Here is a 23349-nt window from a genome sequence, read left to right on the forward strand (position 1 = left end):
AGATAGTGTTTACCGAGGTCAGTGAAGATAGTTTTCCTTGTCTACTAAGCGTTCATAGGTTTACTTTGAATAGATGATAGTGTCTATCGAACTCACTTGGGTGTTGAAGGGAAAATTGGATAGAGTTAGTATTTACTGAGTTCACTCAGTTGCAAAATGATTTCTGCAAGATTGTAGTGTTAACCAAGCTTCTGTTGGTTAACACAGAGAATCATTCCAAAGTTACTTATTGTTGAGCAGGGTCGGCTTTCAAAAGATTTTTCTTGTTTTGGCATATGAAGCTTAACCACTTTATGTATTGATTCTATCCAACTATGGTGATGAATATTGGTTATTGCAATTTGAATTTGGGCTAACTTGACAATTTGGAAGGTATAAATAAAAGGTCAAGTAGATATTTCTAGTTTGTGTGCTAGTGTGTTGATTGAATTAAGAGGAAAAGAGAGGGAGCAAACTTGAAGGATAAGTAAGTATCCTTGTGGAGCAGAAAAGTAATATTTGATTAGGAAGGATCAAGTTTAAGAAAAATAGAGATCTGGATTCAGCAATTTAGTTGCATCACAATCAGGTCATTTAACAATTGTAGCAGTGATCTAAAATCTCTTAATAGAGTTGGTTTAACAACTAGTTGTATATCCTCTAACAAGGTAGCAATTCCATTGATTTTTTTTAAAACCTCTTGCAAGGCCACTCCTAGTAGGATGATTAAATCTTCTAACAAGGTCACACCTAAAATTGTGTTTTGTAACCTTTAATAGGGTTGGCTCCTAACAAGGCTCACTTTAGAAGAGTGAAAAGCAATAACTAGTTATTTCCAATATTAGGTTTCCATGTTAAATCCTAGTGTCTCATGTGTTCATGTTATTTGTTTCATGCTTGCAAATAATTACTAATAACATCTTAAGATCTATTAAAGTAAATCACACTCTGCATTTACTGAGTTACAACATTTTCTGTATGTTTACCAAGTAAAACAACAATTAGTTTTCTTAGTCTAAATTTTATTGTTGACATCTAAGGGATTTGGAATTTATTTTAGTAGTAATTGATTCACCCCCACTCTCAATTACTCCTATATTTCCAATAGTCATCCCCACCCCAATTTTACCTTCTCATTGGAGGGTTTCTAGGTAATCATATCTAGAATAATATGTGTGTGAATGCTTATATGTTTACATATTTTAGATGTACATGCTTTACATGGTATTTCAATTTACTTAGTGAATGTATGAGATGGATGTGTGGTGAATGTTTTATGGGTCAAAGTTTAAACTGCTAATTCACCACCCCCCCCCCCCCCCCCCCTACAAAAAAAAAAGTTTACCTTTCTTATTGTAATTCAAACAAATGGTATTAGAGCCTTGTTCTTGAAAGAGAAGCTTTGCAGTTTTGAGGAAAGATCTTGGAAATGGAAGTCTACAAGTTGGAAAAGGTTATTGAGAACTAGGAGGTTGAAATACATCTCATTCTACATCAACTAAATCAAGCAAGAGAATAACTAAAGAAATATTTGAAGAGAAGGAAGGAAATTGCTATTGAGGAGAATGACACACAATACAAAGAGATGGACACTACTAAGCTATTTGCTAATAGAGATTCCAATGAATTTGATGCAGTAGTTGTAGATCTAAGTGAAAAGAATAGAGCCTAAGCTAAGGAAATAAAAAATCTCAAGTTAGAGAAAGAATCACAAGCCATATTGCTATGTGAGGTAACTAAACAAAAGAAGAAAGCTATGGAAGACAAAGCCATGAATGAAGATGACACAAGAATTTTGACCAATAGTCTGGAAGAGAAATCATTAGAGCTAACCAAGATTTCCAACATGCAATTAGATACTCTAAGTCAAATGATTAATTCCAACTATGAACTGAATGTCAAGGACATTGAGATAACAACATTGAAGTTGTAGAATGAAGAATTGCAAAATGACCTAAAAAGGGAAAAAGGAATTTTCTCAAAGTTTCAACAAACCAAATGAAGCCATAAAATACTTTAAGCAATTATTGAGATCTCTTAGATCCAATAATGATACATCTAGAATGGGATACACAAGTACTGAACAAGGAGAGTCATCCAAAAGTGCTGAAGAATTGAACAACGATGTAAGAACTCTAAACCTACTTGTCATAATTGTGGTAAGAAAGGAGATACTGCTAATGTTTGTAGGAGCAAGACTGTAATTTAGAATGTCAAGCATAAGAGCATGGTTCACTATCATAAGTGCAATGAACAAGGTCATTAGGCACATGAATGCAGAAACATGACCATGCACACACGAAGATTTGAAGGATATTTCTACAACTATTAGAAATATGGACATAGAAATTTTGAGTGTAGATCTAAACCCATGTGTTCATCAAATAGACAAACAAAGGTAAGGAATAATGGTACTTTTATAATTGGGATTAAATACAAGATATAGTTGTCATTATTGTCAAGAATATGGACATGTTCCTAATAAGTTCATTAGGACACACTTTAGAAGTGACTACAAGAGGTGGTTGAGTCAAACCATATGTTTTAGCTATTTGAAGATTGGTCATATCAGTTGATATTGTCCAACAAGGTCAAAGGCACCAAGTTGTGAGTTTGACAAAGTCAAAGGAAAGGTAGATGTTGGAAATATCAGAAGTGGAAGAAAATAGATGATTATAGAACATCAAATGGAGAAGGGATCACTTCACCCAATGGGTCAAGTGATCACACCTTATCAAACTAAGTAATCAAGAGGTATGTGGGACTAATATTTAAAAGTTATATCATACATCATTTCCAAAGAACATAGTACTGAAAGGATTACATAAGCATAAAAAAAGATGCAAGATGTTATTAGGAATCCAAGAAAAATCTTTAATTTTTTCATGTTATTGCCGAGCATGAAATGTTTCCTATGGTTGTCGAGTAAATGCTAGAGGATGTTGAGCTACAAACTAGCTAGTGGATGTTGAGCTTGTAATGGATGTCAAGTGAATGTAATATTAATGGATGCCAAGTGATCTTGAAATTGGTTGATGTCAAGCTTACATCCGTGTAAGAACTCATCATTAATTGCAATGTTTTAAAGGTATTTGATCAATTTCAACTCATTTTTCATCATTTTGAAATCAAGAAAGAGTAAGGAGAGCAAAAAGTGATCTAGAAATTCATCCAAAGTTATTGTAGAAGATTTGAGCAATGATTCTACACTGTTTCATTAGATATTGTAAGGTATTTATCAAGTGTCGAGTTACACTATTTATATTTCCATAGACCCTAGATTCACACAATGACATCTAGTTCAAAGAATGTAGAGGGTAAAGAGGCTTTGAATGTTCAACTAGTTAGTAATGAGGTTAAATAACCAATATTCAAAGGCATTCCTGACATTTCTTATAAACAAGACCCTTTCGGTGCATTATCCATGATACCACTGAATGTTTTAATGGTTTAAGATGTTAGGAAATGTTATAACTACAAAATTGGAAGTATTGGTGATATGGAGATTAGGAAAGCATGTGACAAATTATGTGAGAATGGTGTATTAAAGGAAGAATACAAAATTATAGAGAAGAAAGGGTTAACATGAGCCCTAGATTTCCTGAATGTGTTCAAAACAAAATGGATTAGGATAGTATTGAGCAGGATACAAGATAGTTCACTTTGGTTAGATAATGAACCTATCAAGATAACCAAAAGGATAATCTATAGGGTTATAGGATATCCAACCCTAGATTTGCCTAAGAGTTCGAGGAGTGACTCAAAATAGGTTATTGAGAAGAATATAGGAGCCGTGTGGAATAAGAGAGGAATGAAAATTGACACAATTATAGATCCATTGATAGACTTTGTAGTAAGGGTTATTTCACACAAGTTTTACCAATCCAATAGATTAAATAGTGTGCCCTGTATAGCAGTGGATGTTGGTAATAAAATTGTTAAGAAAGATCACACATATGATCTTGCAGAGTTACAACTACAACAATTGATTGAGAATCTAGGAGCAATAAGAAAGACAAAGACTGCACAATGCAAATTTGGTTCTATTCTAATATGCATTTTCTTTTATGTTCAAAAAACTTTTCCTACATTTGGCATAGTGTCATGGAAGAAAAATAGGCCAATGATAGTACTTATTGGTAAGTACATTGAAAAATTGGGTGAAAGCTTTGAGTTAGTTATGACTAGCTATTTTGAGGATTTTAAGCAATCAATAAATAAAAGATTGAGAATACTAGTATCTCTAGTGGAGAAACATTATGATGATGTTTTCTTTCTAGTAGATGCTGATTATACTTTTGTTTAGGCAGAAACCCCAATGGTAAGATGGCTAAGGCCATTAGGATATGAAATCAATGTGGATAAGGCCTCTGCAGCTATAACAACTTTACTTGTAGAAGATATTGACAAACATGCTAAGGCATTTGGAAGCTATGAAATGGAAAAATCCAAAATCACAATAGAACTGAAGATTGCCTCTATTATCAAGAAGAAGGAGAAGTTGGTGAAGAAGTTGAAACAAAAATTTGGTGAAGGTGCCAAGTAGGAAGAAGATGAAGAAGAAGAGGATGAAGAGGAAGAAGACATCCAAACACAAGCACTACTTGTACTTACACAAGGTCAAGGTGAAGATCATCTAGAGGAGGAAACATAAATTGCTAAAGGTGCCAAGGGAGAAGAAGCCAAAGAAGCACCTACACCCATTGATCAAAAGAAGAGGAAGGCTAAGGCCCAACTAGTGAGAAGGGCTAAGAAAACTACTAAGCCAATCCAAACCAAACCAACTACACCTACTACAAGGGCTAGTGCATGTGTCACTACACTAAAGGCAAAAGAAAAGAAAAAACCTATAGAGTAGGGAGGTGAAGTTTAGAAAAGACCAAGGAGAAAGTACATTGCACAAGATGAATCTCATGAAGAGAAAATAGAATCAGATGAAAATAGCCGATTCAAAGTGGTGAGTCAAAATCCACTATCAGATCTTGAAAACCTCTATGAAAATGTCAAGAATATTTTAGATTTGACAGGATTTACTCATGTTGATTTTGATAATCTTGGTGAAGTTGAGAAAAACCAAGTGGAGGAAGCTATATGTGCCAAGATGGAAAATTTTAAGAAAGCCCCACTAGAATTTCCAACTCAATACTTAAAAGTTTATATGAGAGAGTTGAGAAAAAATGGCATTATTGTTTAAACCTAGAAAGATAAATAAGGGAGACTTCACTTGTACAAGTGATGCTTAAACTTAGTAAGGCACAAATTTCTAAGGCTATGAAGAAATATGTAGTTAGGTTGGTATCTAAATATAGAGCCTTTAGCATATTGCAAAATAATATCGAAGATATAATGAAGAAGTCCACACATATGTGGAAGATAACTTATGGGCTTGCTATACTAAAGGAAGGTGAACAAGAGCCTATAGAGGTAAAGGATGATGAAGAAGATGACCATGAAGACATAGTTGAGGGAGGAATAGAAATGAACATAGATGACATGGTAACAACTAAGGTAGAGAAGTAAGAAGAACAGAGTGTACAAGATACATAATTGCCTAATGTTAGTCCTCAACATGTAACAAGTGAGAATACTATAACAACAATAGTTAAGGATGCTTTTGATGTCACAACTCAGAACATCAATCCCCTAATAGAGGAAGATCTCAAAAAGATACTTGATTAGTCTATAGTATAGGCAAAATTATGTGATAATCTTATATTGGTGAGTGCAAATGAGATCCAAACATCAGTGACTGAAACAACAATGGAAGAGGTGAACACACAAGAACCACCTATAATGACCTATCAAGTCACTAATGCACAAACTTTGGATAAAGTACCTAAAGCTACATCTAAAAAGGTTGATACAATTGCAAAGGATACAATGAAAACCCAAGCCACTCTAGATAGACTTATTTGCACCTACAACACAAGTACAAGATGCATCACAAGGCATTATGGCAGAATAGGACAAGCTTGAAGAGATAGAAGTGACACCAGAGATGAAGGAGTAAGAATCCATCCAAGCCCTAGTAACCTTAATAGTATCTGACACTCCTTCCAAGTACACTCTTCATAAGCTAATCATAGATGCAACACCATTGCAGATCTCAGTGCTGAGTCCAAGTTCATCAAAGGAAGAAGAAGTAATACAATATGGAGATGTAAGCCTTGATGAAGAGATTGTTCTACCAAAGTATGATTATGACACAATGACCATAGAGAAGATGGGAATAATCCAAGAATCCCTAGCAAGAAAGAAGCATAAAGAACTACTTAGAAGGGAGCACAAGAAAAAGTAAGCATTGTTGGATATCAAAGACATCTTTTCAGATGCATTTAGTCTGCCTACTCTAGATGAGACCAAGCCACTCATTGAACAATTAAAAATATAGTGGAGAAGGTTAGTGATGTAAACCTAGACACAAATGTAAAATTATTAGAATGGTTAGAAAATAAATTTTAGAGCAAAGTGAATGAGAAGATATTAGGTGATACAACACTCACACAAGTTGCATTGACAACTAAAGTAGAAAGTGTGAAGAAGGTACTTGAGAACATTTTCTCACTATATACTAATTGTGAAATAAAAAAATCTTCACACAAGAGACATGAAGTCAAATTTTGAGTCTAGAAAGTTAGATTAATGCTTCAGGTACAAAATTACCTATGACACAAGCTCAAAGTGAGAAGCAATTTAGAAATTTGCTACAAACCTAGAGTCAGTTAGTAGCATTGTCTAAAAATGAAGCCAATATAAGGGAAAAATTGATTAGCATCCAAACAACATTGACCCCTCATATAGATATTTTTCACAATGAATTAGGCTATTTTGAAACACTTATGAAGAAAGACCCCAATCTTCCAACATTAGATGGCCTAGTCCACCTTGTTGCCATGCTGGCCATCCAAATAAAGTCTTTGGATGTAGCATATGAAAATTGGGATGCTGCTCTCAAGATTATCCTCAAGGTCCATAAATATTTTATGGACAAACACACTATTAGTGTATAGCCTATTAACATAAGTGTCAAAAAGGGGGAGATTAAGAAAAAGGGGAGATATAGATTTTGAGAGAGTAATAGAGAGGAGATAAAGAAGAGAATGAGTAGAAAGGGGATATCAGAGAAAAAGATAGAATAAGCTAATGGGGAACAAGCAAAGAACATGAAAAACAACATGAAGTCAAAGAGTATCAGTTGAGACACATTTACTCAACAAGAGTATATAATTTTGGATACAAAATAGACCTATCAACTTAGGGGGAGTTATCAGATTTTGAGGTATCTAAGTTGTTACAAAATTTTGAAAATTTGAAGTTTTGTATATAAGATGAGTAAGAGATATGTTACGCTCATAAGATTAAGGATATCAATGCATGACCAAGTTTTTCTAACACTCATGTCAAAGGGGGAGATTGTTGATCTCATATTGGTTTTGACTAATGAGTGTCTACACACTTATGTCATTTACTTAGTTTATGTTGAACAAGTAGTACATGCCAAGCATAACATGTATATTATAGAGAATGTTGAGTCCATAGTAGGTGCCAAGCCACTCATGTGTTGAGTCACTCAAGTGCCAAGTAAATAGTGCATGTCGAGTGATATAGATGTTGAGTCACATAATAGAAATTAGTATATGCCGAGCATTAGAGACTTTAGATGCCAAGTGAGATAGTTTTGTCATAGTTGTTTGTAATGGCACAAACAACTATGTGAACCATTTTTGAGCTGACTTGAAGATTGAATTATGATATTTTGGAGATAAGGACAAATCTTAAGTTGGATTTTCAATGCATTACATGCATCTAATCAGAAAAAGGGAAGGATTAAGTGGTAAAATGGATGAATCATAGCCATTGATTCATACCTAACCCTAAGCCACCTATGTCTTCTTAAGGAGAAAAAACCCTAAACTATCTAAGGAGTATGAAGGACTGAAGAGAGAAGTTTTCATGTGAAAACAAAGAATTCATGGTGGCTAAGGAGTTATGATTTGATATTGCATTACAAAATTGGTTAGAGCAGAATAGAGGAAAGAAGACATCATACAACAAAGAGACATCTGATTAAGAAGGACTAAGAACACATTAGTTTAGAGGTGTTCTATCATCATTCAAGTAAGTGCTAACCACATGATCATTGCTAAGTTATTCTAGTAGGTGAATTAGTTAAATCTCTTAATAGAGTAGTCCTAAAAGGCTGTATTGAAATCCTCTAACAAGTTACTTACTTAATTGTGAGTTGAAGTCCTTTAGCAAGGCACACTTCTAATAGGGTGTTGAAATCTGTTAACAAGGTGAGACCTAATAGTCTTTGTAAGCCTTTAACATGGCATACCTTTTATAGGGTAGATCATGTCTCATGATCAAAACATTGTAACCTTCATTGGATATACTTTATTACTGTAGTAGCCAAGATTTGTGGGTGTCGTCCCCACCCTAGTTTTGCCTTCTCATTGGAGGGTTTCTGGGTAATCAATTCTCGGCGTCACATGTGTGTGAATGCTTATATGTTTACATGTTTTAGATGTATATGCTTTATATAATATTTTAGTTTACATGGTGAATGCATGAGATGAATGTGTGGTGAATGTTTTATGGGTCAAATTTTAAACTATTGATTCACCCCCCACCCCCCTCCCCCCCCTTAGAAGTTTACCTTTCCTATTATAATTCCAAAAGTTAACATATCTCGTGTTATTGTATATGATTATTTGGTTGTGGTTACTGATTATATTGCTCATATGGTTAAGGATTAATAAGGTTGACAATTGTTATGTTACTAGTACATTTCACCTTATTTGTTGACCAGTTCTTTCGACCAAAGGCCATATTGGCCTATGATTCTTTTATTTTTGTTTTGTTTTTATGCCCGAGTTGGTCAAAATTTTGACCAAATTAGGTTTTTTTATGCTTGAGTTGGTTGAAATTTTGACCAAATCGATTCATAATGAAAAAAGAAAATCCTATTCATCATTTTGTTATTTGATGAGTTTGTTTGGTGGTGGGAGTTTGTTGTTTGATCTATGCTTGGATTGTATAGGAACACCTTTCAACATAACAAGACCTTGAGGTAAATTCCTTTTACTCAAAGCTTATGAATGTTTATAAGTTGAAATGATATGTATGTAGCATTTTCATTTTGTAGAACTACATATTTTTTCATAGAAAAAATCTATGTAAAAATATTTATTGTTAAAGGAATTATTTTTTCCCATGCTAAGTATGAGATTTAAATTAGAGATTGTTGTGGATTGGGTTATTTGGTACGGCTGCTACAACCATAGGACGTTCCATATTGGCTATGTTGTGTCCATGTAACCAATCATGTATTTGGACTTGCTAACCTTTTTGTAGGCTTATGCACTGTAACTTGTGCTCTTTAGGTGTGTAGGGCTAATTTGTTAGTGTATTGAGTATATGCTTTTGGTAGATTCAAAATTCTTGTAATGTATGCTATTATCATATTTTTGAGTTTATTAGGTATCTACTTGTAACTGTGATATCTAACATATATTTCAAAATTACTAAAGAGAATAAGAAAAATGACCTCCTGTTTATTCCTTAGAACATGGTGAACTTAGGCATTGCATGATTAAATCCTTTCATTGGAACTTTCCATAGATATAGACTTGTGCATCATAATTTGTGCTCTTTGGGTATTCATGTCTCTCTGTCACTATATTACTATGTTGTGTATATGTTTTTGGTAGATTTTGAATGCCTATAATACATAATATTATCATGTTTTATAGTTTAGAAGGTATCTACTTATTACTGTGATGTTTAACATAAATTTGAGAATTGCTAAAGAGAATAAGAAAATTGTTGGCTTATTTAGTCTTTGGAGCATGGTGAACCAAGGTATGGCATGATAAAAATCCTCTCACTAAAACCTAGTATAGATCCCTTCCCATGCTAAATATTGGAAACCTGAGCATTATGAACGTCTGGCCTCTACAATTTGGACATAATGTTGATTTGAAGCATGGTGTTACCATTGAATATATAGATTCCACTGGGAGAATGATGAGGAATGAAAGGTTGTACATAAAAAATTCTAAATTCTATGATCTACTACCACTCGATGAATGACTACACTCACCAATTGGCGAGAGAGAAGTTGAATGAATGTAATAGTTTAAATACACTAAGATCTACTTACTCTTGTATAACTAAGATATGTGTTCAAGAAATATAGATAAATACAATACTGGTAAGGATTATCTTTTAGTTTGGCCTATTTAGCACCATTAGTAACCTCTAATACCTAGGTCACATGTCTTAGAACAATTTCTCTTGGCAATACTTTTGAAATGGTTGAAGCTTTGGTAGGTAGGAATCTGGAAAGTAGAAAATTGGTGTTAGGGACTAACCCTGGAGGGGTAGGGAGTCAGATAGTGGGGATCTGGACGAGAATTGCAGAGTTGGACATGGTTGTGATGGATCCTTGGAAGAAGAAGACAAACAATTGGGTTCTCGTTCCATAAAATGTGGGGTCGGGATGTTCTTTTTTGTTCCTCTATCCAATTGTCACATTCACAAAAGGGACCCACTGTAGGAAAGGAATTTCTTGGAGGGTGTGGATGCGAATGCAAATGTTTGTAGTATAGAGGACCAGAAGAAGGAGAAGTTAGAAGTAGATCAATGCAAGTGATCTTCTTTGTTTGGAAGAAGACCTAGAGGAAAACCTTTTTTTCCTCTAGTTACATCAAAATCCTACTAAGGAAAAGGTGAGCTTCAAATATTTATACCAGATTTGATTATTGATTATTCTATCTCAACAATGAATTTTACCCTAGTTGGAAAATCTCTAGGGGTTAGCAGGATATTGATGCATTAAGAAATATAATCAAAAGGAAATGGGCACTCCGTGGTCAAGTGGAAATTGAACTTATGATGAATGGTTTCTTTTCCTTTTTTTTACAACTATAAAGAAGATTTAAACATGGTGGTATGTGGCAGACCTTCGTCATTTGGTAATAGTACTCCAACGATTAAAAAATGGGAACCCAATATGGATATGTCTAATGCCTTCTTCCTAACTACTCCAATTTGGGTTAGATTACTTGGTTTACCCCTTGAGTGTTTGCATGAAGAAATCTTCAAGGGGATAGCTGGATCATTTGGTGAACTTGTAGCTATTGACAATGTTACAGCTTCAAGATCAAAACTTTAGTGTGACACAATCTATGTGAAAGTTGCTCATTTGAAGAACCTTCAAGAGAAGGTGGAATTGAATTCAAAACTTGGTAAAAGGATGCAAGAGATAATCTTTGAAGATCTTCCAAATGCTTTTTTTTTCTATAAAAACTAGGGCCACTAGGTGAAATGTTGTCCTTTGAAAATTAAAAATCAACCTAAGTTGGTGAACGTGGAAAAAATGAAAGAAACTAAGATCTCAAAAAGGTTATGGAAACATAAAGCTATGCCTGACAAGGTGATTAAAGGTAAATATATCCTAGATAATCAAGAAACAAAATGTATATGGAAGTAGAGGAGACTTCAAGTTTGTAGGAAAAAGAGAAAGATGTAGATCCAATGAATCAGGTGATTCTTTTTCAAAAAAAGAGCTAGAATGAGAAGATATAGAAGATTTAGAAGAGAAAGAGGAAGGAGAAATTCTTGATGAAAGAAGTTGTATTCTAGCATTAGAGAATATTTAAGTTGTTGAATCTCATATTCAATTGACTCCCCTTTGTCAAGAGATTATATCTATTGAGAATATCCTTGAATCCAAAGGTATGGATCTGATTTTAGATAAGAAAGAAACCAAATAGAAATAGAGTCAAAGAAAGAAAATAGAGAAGAAAGGTAACACTTTATCTAAAGGAGTTGAAACTCAATGTAGTAAATTAGAAATTGGCTTTCCAAAATTGAAACCAAATGTTGGAACTCTAGAGAAACCTAGAAGGAAAATGTCTAAAAAAACTAGAGAAAGTGAAAGTTTACAGAATATTGCTGATGGGAAACATGCAACTATTCTGGATTTTACCCCTAAAAAGTTATGATAAATATTATTACTTGGAATATTAGAGGGATGAATAGTATTCATAAGTTAGATATTGTTTGAAATTTTGTTAGAGAGCACAAACAAAATATTTTAGTTCTTCAGGAAACAAAAATGGATAAAGAGAAAGTTGAAAAGCTTAAATCTTTTAATTATTATTGTATTATGGCTAGTAGCTCAAAAGTAGCCTTGGGAGGAATGATGATATTATGGAAGTAGTCCTTGTTCTCAAGTACACTACAAAATGCTAATAAACATTTTATGGTGGTTAAGATAAAGAGTATTTCCCTAAACAATGAATGGTATATTGTGAATGTGTATGCACCTAACATCAAGAATGCTAGAAAAAGGTTGTGGGCTACTTTATCTAAAAATAAGAGTAATGAATATAATGGTAAATGGATCTTTTTGGGGGATTTTAATGTTCCACTTTATGAGCATGAAAAAAAGGGGGAAATGCTTGTCAGCTGGATGGAAGATTGGAAGATTGGATTTTATAAACAAGGAAGGATTAATGGATTTAGATCTTATTAGGATTGATTTCACTTGGAGTAACAAAAGGGTTGGTAATGAATTTATCCAATCTCATCTGGATAGAGTTCTAATATCATGAATTGGACAAAATATTTTACTTGTAATTTAAAGGTTGTCTAGAAGATAGGTTTAGATCATTTTCCTTTGATACTTAGAGTAGAGGCTATTCAAAATAGAAAGAGCTTTCTGTTTAGTTTTGAGAAAATGTGGATGCAACATCAATAGTTTGAGGATCAATTGGCTGAATGGTGGAACATAAATATTGAAGGAACGACTGTATTTTGAGTGGCTTCTAAACTCAAAAATGCTAAAAAGAGAGTTAAAGTTTGGAACAAAAGATTTTTTGGGAATATTTTTGATATGAAATCTAAAATTAAAGAGGATTTGAAAGCTATCCAAGATAGAATACAATTGGAAGGGTACTATATGGAATTGGTGATGAAAGAAAATGAGAAGATGGTGGAGTATCATGACATTGTTACCAAAGGAGATATTTATTGGAGGTAGAGATCTAGGTCTATTTGGCTAGATGAAGGTAACATAAGTATGAAATTTTTTCATTTGGCAACTTTAAAACATAGAGCCAAAACTCAAATTTCTAGTCTTAATAAAGGAAGAACTAAGTTAATTGATGAAAAGGAAATTTAAGAGGAAATAGTTTCCTTTTTTTCTTCTTTGATGTCCTCAGATCTTGGAATTTATTTGACTAATTAGGTTGAGTTTTTGGATGTTATCCCTTCATTGGTTTCTGAAGAACAAAATAGATTGTTGTGTGCTATTCCTAAGGAAGAGGAAATTTATAAAGTTGTTTGTTCATTAGGAGGGGACAAGTCACCAGGGCCACATGGTTTTCCTATGCTATTTTTTCAAAAAGAATGGAAACTGGTTGGTAAAGATGTGTGTGATGTTTTTAAAGAATTCTTTGGGGCTAAAAGGATGTTGAAGGAAATTAATTCTACTTTCCTATGTCTGATTCCAAAGAAGATTGGTGTTGATTCCTTACGTCAGTTCAAGCCTATTAGTCTTTGTAATTAGATTTATAAAATTATTTCTAAAGTCCTCAATTTGAGATTGTTGCATATGCTTCCTTCCCTTATATTTGAGCAATAGAATGGTTTTATTCTTGGTAGACAAATCCTTAACTCTATTATCTCTATTCATAATAATATCCATTCTTTATCTCTCTCTAATAATCAAGGGTTTATTATGAAAGTTGATATTGCTAAAGCCTATGACAGAGTAGAATGGTCATTTCTCCATAAGATCTTATTATCTTTTGGTTTTAGTGTCAATTTGGTTAAGCTTATCATGCAGATGATCTCTACTACTATGGTTGTTCTTCTAGTTAATGGGCATTCTTCTACCTTCTTTAAACTGACAAGGGGTTGAGATAGGGAGATCTTTTATTGCCAATCATCTTCACTATTATGGCTAATTGTCTGGGAAAATATATTGGGAAATTGGTCTCTTTAGGGGAATTATAGGCTTGGGACCTTCTTCTTATCCTCTTATTTGTTCTCATAAATAATTTGTGGATGACACTACTTTTTTAGGTAAAGCTAAGGTTAATCTCTATTCTTATGCTTCTGATCAATTGATTAATTGGAATAAGAGCTCTTTGTATTTTATTAATACTCCTATTTCTAGATAGGGTAAGATTGCTAATATACTTGGTTGTTCTATAGGTTATTTTCCTTATATTTACCCAAGTCTTTCTTTGGGACCTAATCCTTTAGATTCTTTTTGGGAGGATGTTATTAAGAAATTCAACAAGAAATTAGTAGGACAGAAAGGTAATTTGCTAAGTCAAGTTGGTAAAGTCACTCTTTTTAAGGCTTGCCTCCATAGTATCCCTACTTATGCTTTGAGTATCTTCAGGATTCCAGCTAAATATGTTGATACTATTGACAAAATCCAAAGGAATTTCCTTTGGTCTAGATTTGAGGAAAAGAAGAGAATGACTTTAATTTCTTAGGAGAAAATTTGTAAGCCTAAATTGGATGGTGGATTGGGCATTAGGTCTATCAGGAGTATGAATAAAGTTTTACTTGCTAAGAAGGGTTGGAGAGTTTATCATGACAATAAGGAGTGAATTTCTATTTGGAAACATAAATACCTCTTTGTTGCTCCTTCTTTGCTTGATTTATCTATCTTATCCAAATGTCCAGTCTTCTTCTGCTATTTGGGGTGCTTTTTAGAGAGCCAAAAATACTTTAATCAAGGGATGCATTTGGAAAGTGGGCAATGGGCATAAGATTAGGTTTTGGGATGATGTGTGGCTTCTAGATCATCCTTTCATTGAGGATTTTGAGGATAGAACACTTGTTGATAGATGCAAATAGAGTTTTGATATTTAAGTGGAGAATTATTGGATTAATAGTGAATTGGTTAATCTTGCTTAAAGTAATATAGTTTTTAACAAAATCCTATTAATTTTGAATGCTTTTAGCCTTTATCCTCATATTGAAGATAAAGTGGTTTGGGGGATTGAACCAAGAGGTTGTTTTAAAGTTTCTTCTATTTTTGGATTTGAGGAAAAGGGAATTACACCTTTATGGGATAAAGCTTGGATTAAAGGTCTTACTCCTAGAATTAATATTTTTTTTCTAGATCTTGCTTCAAAAAAAAATCTTAACTTTGGACAATCTGTGTAAAAGAGGGGTTTATGTGGTCAACAAATGTCTATGTAAAATGGAATCTAAAGATAGGAATCATCTTTTCTTGAATTGTAGGTTTAGTCAGAAAGTTTGGAGTTATATCCTTCTCTATTGGAACTTAGATTGGGTACAACATAATAATATTGATCAATATTTCTAGAATTGGACATGTCCTTCAAAGGATGTTGATATTAGTTTTTTGTGTAAAATTTCTCTACCCCATCTCTAGTTAGGAATCTAAAAAGAAAGAAATAATAGAATTTTTAGAGAAGAAAATTCCTTAGTGGAATCTTGGTCACAATATTATTAGAGCTATCAAGGAAAACTTCAAATCTCATAGAAAATTGAGTGATGAAATCCAAATAATTATCCTATGAAGACTAAAGACTATAAAACCAAAATTGATGATCAAAGATAGAATGTTAAATGGGATTCTCCAGTTATGGGTTGGATTAAAGGTAATTTTGATGATGTTGTAAAGCTATTTTTGGAGGTGTTTTGAGGGACCATAATAGTAGAATTATTGATGCCTTTTCCATTCCTATAGGGATATCTACTAGCCATAAAGCAAAGGATACAACTATTTTGTATACTATGAGGTTGGCAATGGATTCTAGTTATCAGAATCTTTAGTTGGAAGAAGATTCACTCAACATTATTAATATGCTTAATAACAAGAGCCTGGTTACTTGGACTATTGAGGGAAGTATAATGGAAATTAAAAGCCTTATTAATAAATTTGATAATGTGTTATTTTCTCATATTTTTTGGGAGGGTAATTCAGTTTCTAATTGGATTGTTTATAGGGAAAGTAAGTTGAGGTGGCAAGTTGACCTATGCAAGGAAGTGGAGCTGATGATGATGCCTAATTATGACAAGGCACATGCTAGAGAAGGAAATATTTCCTAAGATTGGAAAATTTATTAAGGGGAGTGATGGGTTTATAGAGGATAGTATGAGTTTCCCTAGGAAGCACTTTGATGCTATTATGAATCGCATTTGGCATGTATGTAATATTATTAGCTCCTTGGTAATCATAAAAACTTTACTCTTTTTTTCATGGTTTGTATTTCTTAGGTGAATTGTAGTGGAAAGAAAGATTTCAATATGGGAGAGGAACCTAGAAAGCAGGAATTGAGCAATTGCAGGGAATAGAAGGAAAATGCTTCTAAGTGGGAGATTTTGTAGAAGGGGAAAGTAATGACTTAAATTGAGAGACTCCATGGGTATAAACCTCACATTAGAGATATCTTCTCCAAAAATTGGTTTGAAGAAAGAGTCACTTTGCATGGGATCATGGTGAAATTGACTAAAGAAATCATTTCTAAGCTTATGGGGCTTCCCATTGAAGGAATAAAATTCAGTAAGGAGGCTAGTATCTCAAACATAACTTTTAAGAAATTCCCAAAGATGGAAGCTAAAGAGAAAAATTTGGAGAAAAATGGTGACTTCTATGACCTAAAACAAATTAAGGTCATTTGGAGGGACGTCTTATGTATCTGTGAGTATTTTATTCTTGATGATAGGGCAAAGAGAGTCCATAAATTTCACTTTATTTTCCTAAATCATTTTGAGCATAAAGATAGGATCTTTTTTCCATTTTATTTGAAGTATTCTTTGCTTCAAAGCCTCTATGCTCATAGGAAGAAAAATTCCCATCCTATACTTTATGAAGGGTTAATATTACTTATAGAGAATTTCTATAATAGCAAGGCTATTAAGCCCTCTCCAGTTTTGGAGAAGAGTAAAGTGTCTAGCAATGATCCTCATTCTAAGAGAATTAAGGTTAAAAGTGAGGAGGGCACTAGTGATAGCAAGAGTATAAAAAAGGTTTTCAATTGGGAAAGGAATAAGGAAAATGTGGATGAAATCATAGAATCTGAGAATTTAGACAAGACAAAAATGGGAGAATTTAATTCCAACCTAGATGGATGAATAGGGAGAAAAGGAGTGTCGACTAGTAAAGATAATGTGGAGGGTAGCAAGAACAAAATCATTGACTTGAATATTGGGTTGGAAGCCCTCAGGAAGGATGAAGAGAAACAAAGTGTTTACTCTTCCCATCCAAAGAGGAATGTCAACGAGGAAAAAATAGAGAAGGATATTGGTAAGGAAATTGAGGGTAAAGACCTTGTTTTAGATTACAGTAAAAATAGGTTTTGAAGGGACCCCAAAACCCTTTCACATCCTCAAAAAGGAAAAAGCAAGACAACCATCAGGAAAAGAGTCCTTAAACCTACTAGAAGTAGCACCAAAATCAAGTTTTACAGGGACTTGAAACCAATTACATAGTCCAAATAAAGTACCCAAGTTTTACAAGGACTTGGAACCTCCAATACAGTTTTAAACTAAAAACTAGAAAATAGGACCAAACACAAGAACCAGATGTAACAACCATAGAAAAGGACCTGAACAAGAACCCAACCAAAAAAGAAGACCCAAAGAAACTATTGCAGTTTTGTGATCATCTTAACTACCTCCTTACCAATCATAGCCGTATCTTGGATGGAGTTAGCGGCCAAAGAAGCAACAACAATCAAGGCTTTCTTCCTTGAACTCTGTCTTGTCCTCTTGCTAGGACCCTCTAAAGATATGGTTCCTTCATTTTCTCTTTTTCCCAAGCTCGTTGCAGTAGCACAGATGCTTGAAGTAACCTGCTCCATTTTTGTTCCACTTTCGTTGATAAGCATTCTAAGGTTCTGCTCATAATCCTTAAATTTTTTTGGGATGTCTCCTAGTTGAACCTCCAAGTGTTTGATAATAGCCCAGTCAGCCTCTTGGTTATGTTGCAAAGTTTCCACTTTCTTCTTTAATGCCATTATTTCATTATAAATCCAAGAATTGACTTGGAGGAAAGAATTCTCTTTAAGTTTGGCATAATGCAAGAAGGAAAGCTTGGTTTCCCTCTTCGAGGAGTCACCCACATCTTTAGAAATGGCATGTGGGTTTGAGTTCAACTAAAAACTCTATTGTCCCGCCTCCTTTATTCTCTCAATTTGAGGTCTTGATGGTTGTGGACTTGCCTCACTAGTAGTAGATTGCTCTACTTGATCATTTTGACCTTCAACTTTCTATTCTCCTCTTATGTTTGTTGTAATATTTCCCTCAATGGCTTCATCTATATTTGTAGTCTCTTCTATAGTGATTGGCCCACTATGTTGCTTGGCAACACTTGCTTGTACATCACCCTGGCTATCATCTTTACTCAATATAGAAATAGGAGTAGTTGCAAGTTCAACCAATTATATTTCCACCTATATCTCGATCTTTGGATAATATTTTATCTACACTAATATAGGATTTTGATTACAATAGGTGTGTAGGAACTAACAACTACACAAACTTGGTCTAAACTTGGCTTAGCATCTATTGTGTTGGCTCGGTCATTATCTTAACAAGACTAGTGTCTAATTCATAATTAATTGTTACAATCTCTATCCTGCTCTCACTCAACTATACTCAACCATTGAAAGTATCATCTAGGTTTACCTATTCAACATCAACATCTTCTATAGTGTCAAGTTCTACTTGACCACCCGCTGTCTCTTTGTCTTCCTTGTCATTTTCATCATTAGGCTTTACATAACCTTGTTGGCTTCCACAACATTTTTAATCTTGTTTTTCAATACCAAATAAGCTCTCTTCTTTGGTATAATTTTTTTGATATACTCCCTCAAAGCTAAGATAATATTTCTTTTTTGGATTCAGGCATTATTTTAGCCAATGTGGCCTCCCTTATCTATCTTTCAATGGTTAGAGCATGCTTGCACTTACTATCTATCTTATTCCTTGGGAATTACCTTTCCTAGCTCTATAGGCATGTATTTTAAATTTATCATCATATATATCATAGTCTCTTCTACTTTTACAATTTATTCACTACTCAATGTTTCAAACTTGATAAAATGAAATTAAGATAAACCTACAGTATTCCTAAGGTTATCACATACCTCATCAATGTTTTGAGGTTTCATGTGTAGTACAACTTTAAACTGACTCACTTTAAACTGACTCAAGTCATCAGACTCAATCCTTTATGATTCTTCTTCTTCCTCATCTATCTTCACCACGAGCCTTCTTATTGGTTTCTACACTAGTTTACTCGGCTCTACTTCTTTAGATGTTGTCTTTCTCTTTGATGCACTTGGTACTAATGCAGGCTTCGTTATTTTCATTGCTCCTTTCTTCAATGGCTCGACAACTACAAGACTAGCTACCTTAGATCTCTATCTTGTGATCCTTAATGGTGTGATTGTAGGCTTGTTAGCCTCCTTCTTTAGACCTTTCTTCACCTTTAGTTCAACCACAAAAATCTCTTTACCTTTAGTTTCCTTGGACTTGGAAATGACTAATTCCTTACCTTTTCCTTCTTGTTCTTCATCTTCATCTTCACTACTATGGTCTTCACCTTTTCCTTATGTTATCTGTAGTGGTGCTTCACCAAATGTACCTTCCAAACTTTCTGTCATCTTCTTCTTTTCCTATCCATCTTAGGAACCTTAGTCTACATCATCATCTTAACTTTAGTTGTCTTTTAGGTGCCAAAAGGTTCAACATTCTTGTCTATTTCCTTAGCCAATAATGCAAAGATGGCTACTAAACTTCATCAATGTTTACCTCATAATGAAGATTTCTTAACCATGCAACTCGAGGAATAACAACTTGAGCATATGTATAGTCAGTATCCATTAAGAAGAATATATCACCATAATATTGATCAACTACTGACTTAGGGATCCTAAACCTATTCTTCATCTTTTATTTAAAATTTTCAAAGTACTCATCCATAACTATTTCAAAGTTATCACCTATTTGACTGATAAAATTGTTGATCTGCTTGGTAACTAGTTTCTTCTTATCCCATACCACATCTTTTATTGTGGGGAATGAATTTTGTACATAAAAGAATACACAAATAATGAGAGAATTGAATTCATAAGAGAACTGAACTTACATGAGCTATTCTTTGCTTTCCTTATTGCTCCTAGGTTCTCTGTCAGCTAAGTAAGTTGTAGCTCAGCCAGATCATAGATGTGATCTTTCTTAACCAATTTGTAACCCGTGTTTATAGCAACACATTGTGCGTTGTTAAGTCATCTCGATTGATAAAACATGTGTGCAATGACTTGAATAGAAAACTCAATCTCAAGGTATTCAATGGTGTTGATTGATATGCCTCTATCATCCCATTTTGCCTTAGTATTGTTCTCAATCACATCACTACCTTGACAATAAATAAATAGTATTTACCCCATCCAGAATAGGGTAACCTTTGACATGATGAATAATTGACTTTGTGATCCTCATTGGTCCATTCTCTAACTAGCATTTCATGTCATGAATGCAGCTCAACATAATCTTGATCCGCTCTACCTTAAAAACCTTAGGGAAATTTAGGGCAAGAGTTAACCCTTTCTTGACTACAACTTTGTGTTCAACTTTCTGTTAAAAAGTAAAGTCCACCAGTATAACTAAGAGGGGGGGTGAATAATTTATCCAACTATTAAAACACTTATCAACCTTATTATCCTTTAAGCATGTGAACAATATAATCAACAACCATAATAAAATACTCATAAACAATAATACCAAATATATTAACTAGGGAAGCCCTTAAACAAAGGAAAAACCCTAGTGGGGATGGTACCTAAAACATGATGTACTAATATAAATTTTCCTTGTTAGAGGATGGAACCTATTGGGAGTTAATAAATACATTCAATACATATCAGTCCATGTTAGAAGACTTTGAATCCCTATTAGGAGATTCTAACCTTGTTAGGAGTTGTAGAAGGTAGATAGGCTCACTGTCCAAATAGCTTCAAGGGTAAGATCACTGAACACACTGTCTAACTGATCTCTATATTATTCCTTATAGAATAATAGAAATTAATTGTACTTGTACTTCCTATGTCTTGTCAATTAGACTTCCTCTTCTAATCTTGATACCAGATCACCAATTTCACATCCAATAATCCCTTAGATTGCTTACTCGCATTTACCAAATACTCTTCTCTTGTTCTCATACTTTACACGTCATAACATCAAATTCACACTTTTACCAAAAGGAAAATAACCTTCCTTTATGCCATGTCCTCAAAAAAATTCTTTGAGTTGGCTTTGAGGCTTTCCAAATTAATTATAATTGGATCTCTTTAAGATAATTAATTATTTTACAATTACACAACACTATCTGCTCATTGTCTTTACAACTTCTCACACGTGCGAGATCAAACCTTGTGCACTCACTAACATCATCATCAGGTTATCTATAGTTACTATCTAAATGTGTGAATCACAATTCTATCTATGTTAGGAGATACAATCCAAACATCAAAAATTGCTTCTTAGGTACTCTGTTTGTATACTATCCTCTGTAAATCAAACATATCTTCTACATTTCATTGACTTTCTTCATGTGCACTTAACCACATCATTAGGACATCATGTAGAATACATTCTTAATTGTGTTTTACCTGATCATAAATGATCCATCCGTATGACTGCATTCTTTGTTTGCTACTCTACTAGTCTCCACATAAACAATACTATGTTGACATCAATGACAAACACAGTCATGAATGCAACAAGTCAATCATCCTAACAATATCCCACATGCTCTAGCAATACTTAGGATACTTCCCCAAAGGAATTCCATTAGCGCTCATGATAACTAACACTTTCAACTTGCCATTATCATATAGTTTATCATCACACTCCTCATCTCAAAGTCTCCAATCTCTCTAATTATACTCATGTAACATGATCTGACATCATAAACCATAATCACCCTTGGTGGAATTGCTGAAAATGATCCTAAAGAATCTCTAATTGATGTGATATTTGGGTATGCCTTAAAATTTGGTGGAGGACCATCCTTCTTCTCAATTGCAGATGTAGTTGATGCCATCTTTACATACTAGGATTTAAAATGCATACAACTTCACAACTTGGTCTAAATACACCTATATACAACTTACTTGTGAAGTTGAGGGAAAACACTTAAATCTTTGACAACTTTACTTAAATTTTCTCTGCAATCGCTTGAATACTTCACTCTATAAGTTCTTGAAAACCCTGTGAGTTAAAATGAGCTTCAGAATTAGTTTATAAGTTCAAAAAATTGAATTAGATCTCCAGAAATGCTTCATACATGCATTAGGTTCGTAACTATTGTATTAGCCAACTCAGTAAAACTTGACACACAAACTTCCTTCAAATTTTCTTGGTTAGTATCACATCTTGATTCATATTGACATTCGATACTGGCACTCAATCCTTACAATATTTTCAACTTGGCACCAAAAGTCATTGCACTTTTCAAATTGTAGATTTGTCTTTATACATCTATTATTATGTTGATTTAGACTTTCATGCATATGGCATTAGGAACTAATGTATGATTTATCAATTTATAGCATAGTTCCATACATACCTTAATTATTAAGTTTGACATGGGGAAATCACCTATCCATTGGATTCGGTGATCAAAACTTCACCATTTACACTACTTCCTCCATCAGTTTTCTTCTTCTAGGTTTGATTCATCTAGGCTCTTACTTCCTCAGTAATGACCTTTCCTTTTCCATTTTTTCCCTCAACATTGGGTGTTGGTGCTCGGCTCATACAATTCTCACTTAGATAACCAACCTTCTAACAGTTGAAACATATTGGTCCAAAATTTCTCTAGTTCCCAGATCTTTCTCTAAGATGCAATATGTCCATATTTTCAACAATATTGACAATTCACCCAAGTATTCTAAACCCAATTTATGGTATTACCTTGCTTAGGTATTTTTCCTTGACCTTTAGGTGTCAAATTGTTCTTTGCTTTGGATCTGCAATCCTGTGCCTTAACCTTCAAATCTAAAATTAGTTGGTGTCTTATTAATTTTTGATTTAAACTCATGTGCTTGATGACCTTGTTTATTACAAGTGAAATAATAACCATTGAATTTAGGTTGAGGATTTGACTTACCCATTTTGCTCCTGCAAACATTTGTTGTATGGCCTAGTTTTCCACAATGATGGCATATAGGCTTCTTGTTCTTTGGTTTTTCAATCAAATTCCTTTGTTCTCCCTGATTTGATGATTCTCCTTGCTTGGCACTTGATAGGAACTCAACATGGCCTAGTCTAAAGGTGTTATGAGGTCTCCTTGGCACATTC

This window comes from Cupressus sempervirens, chromosome 6, assembly GCF_028749045.1.
Source record: "Cupressus sempervirens isolate cs-2001-9-10 chromosome 6, ASM2874904v1, whole genome shotgun sequence".
Lineage (NCBI taxonomy): Eukaryota > Viridiplantae > Streptophyta > Pinopsida > Cupressales > Cupressaceae > Cupressus > Cupressus sempervirens.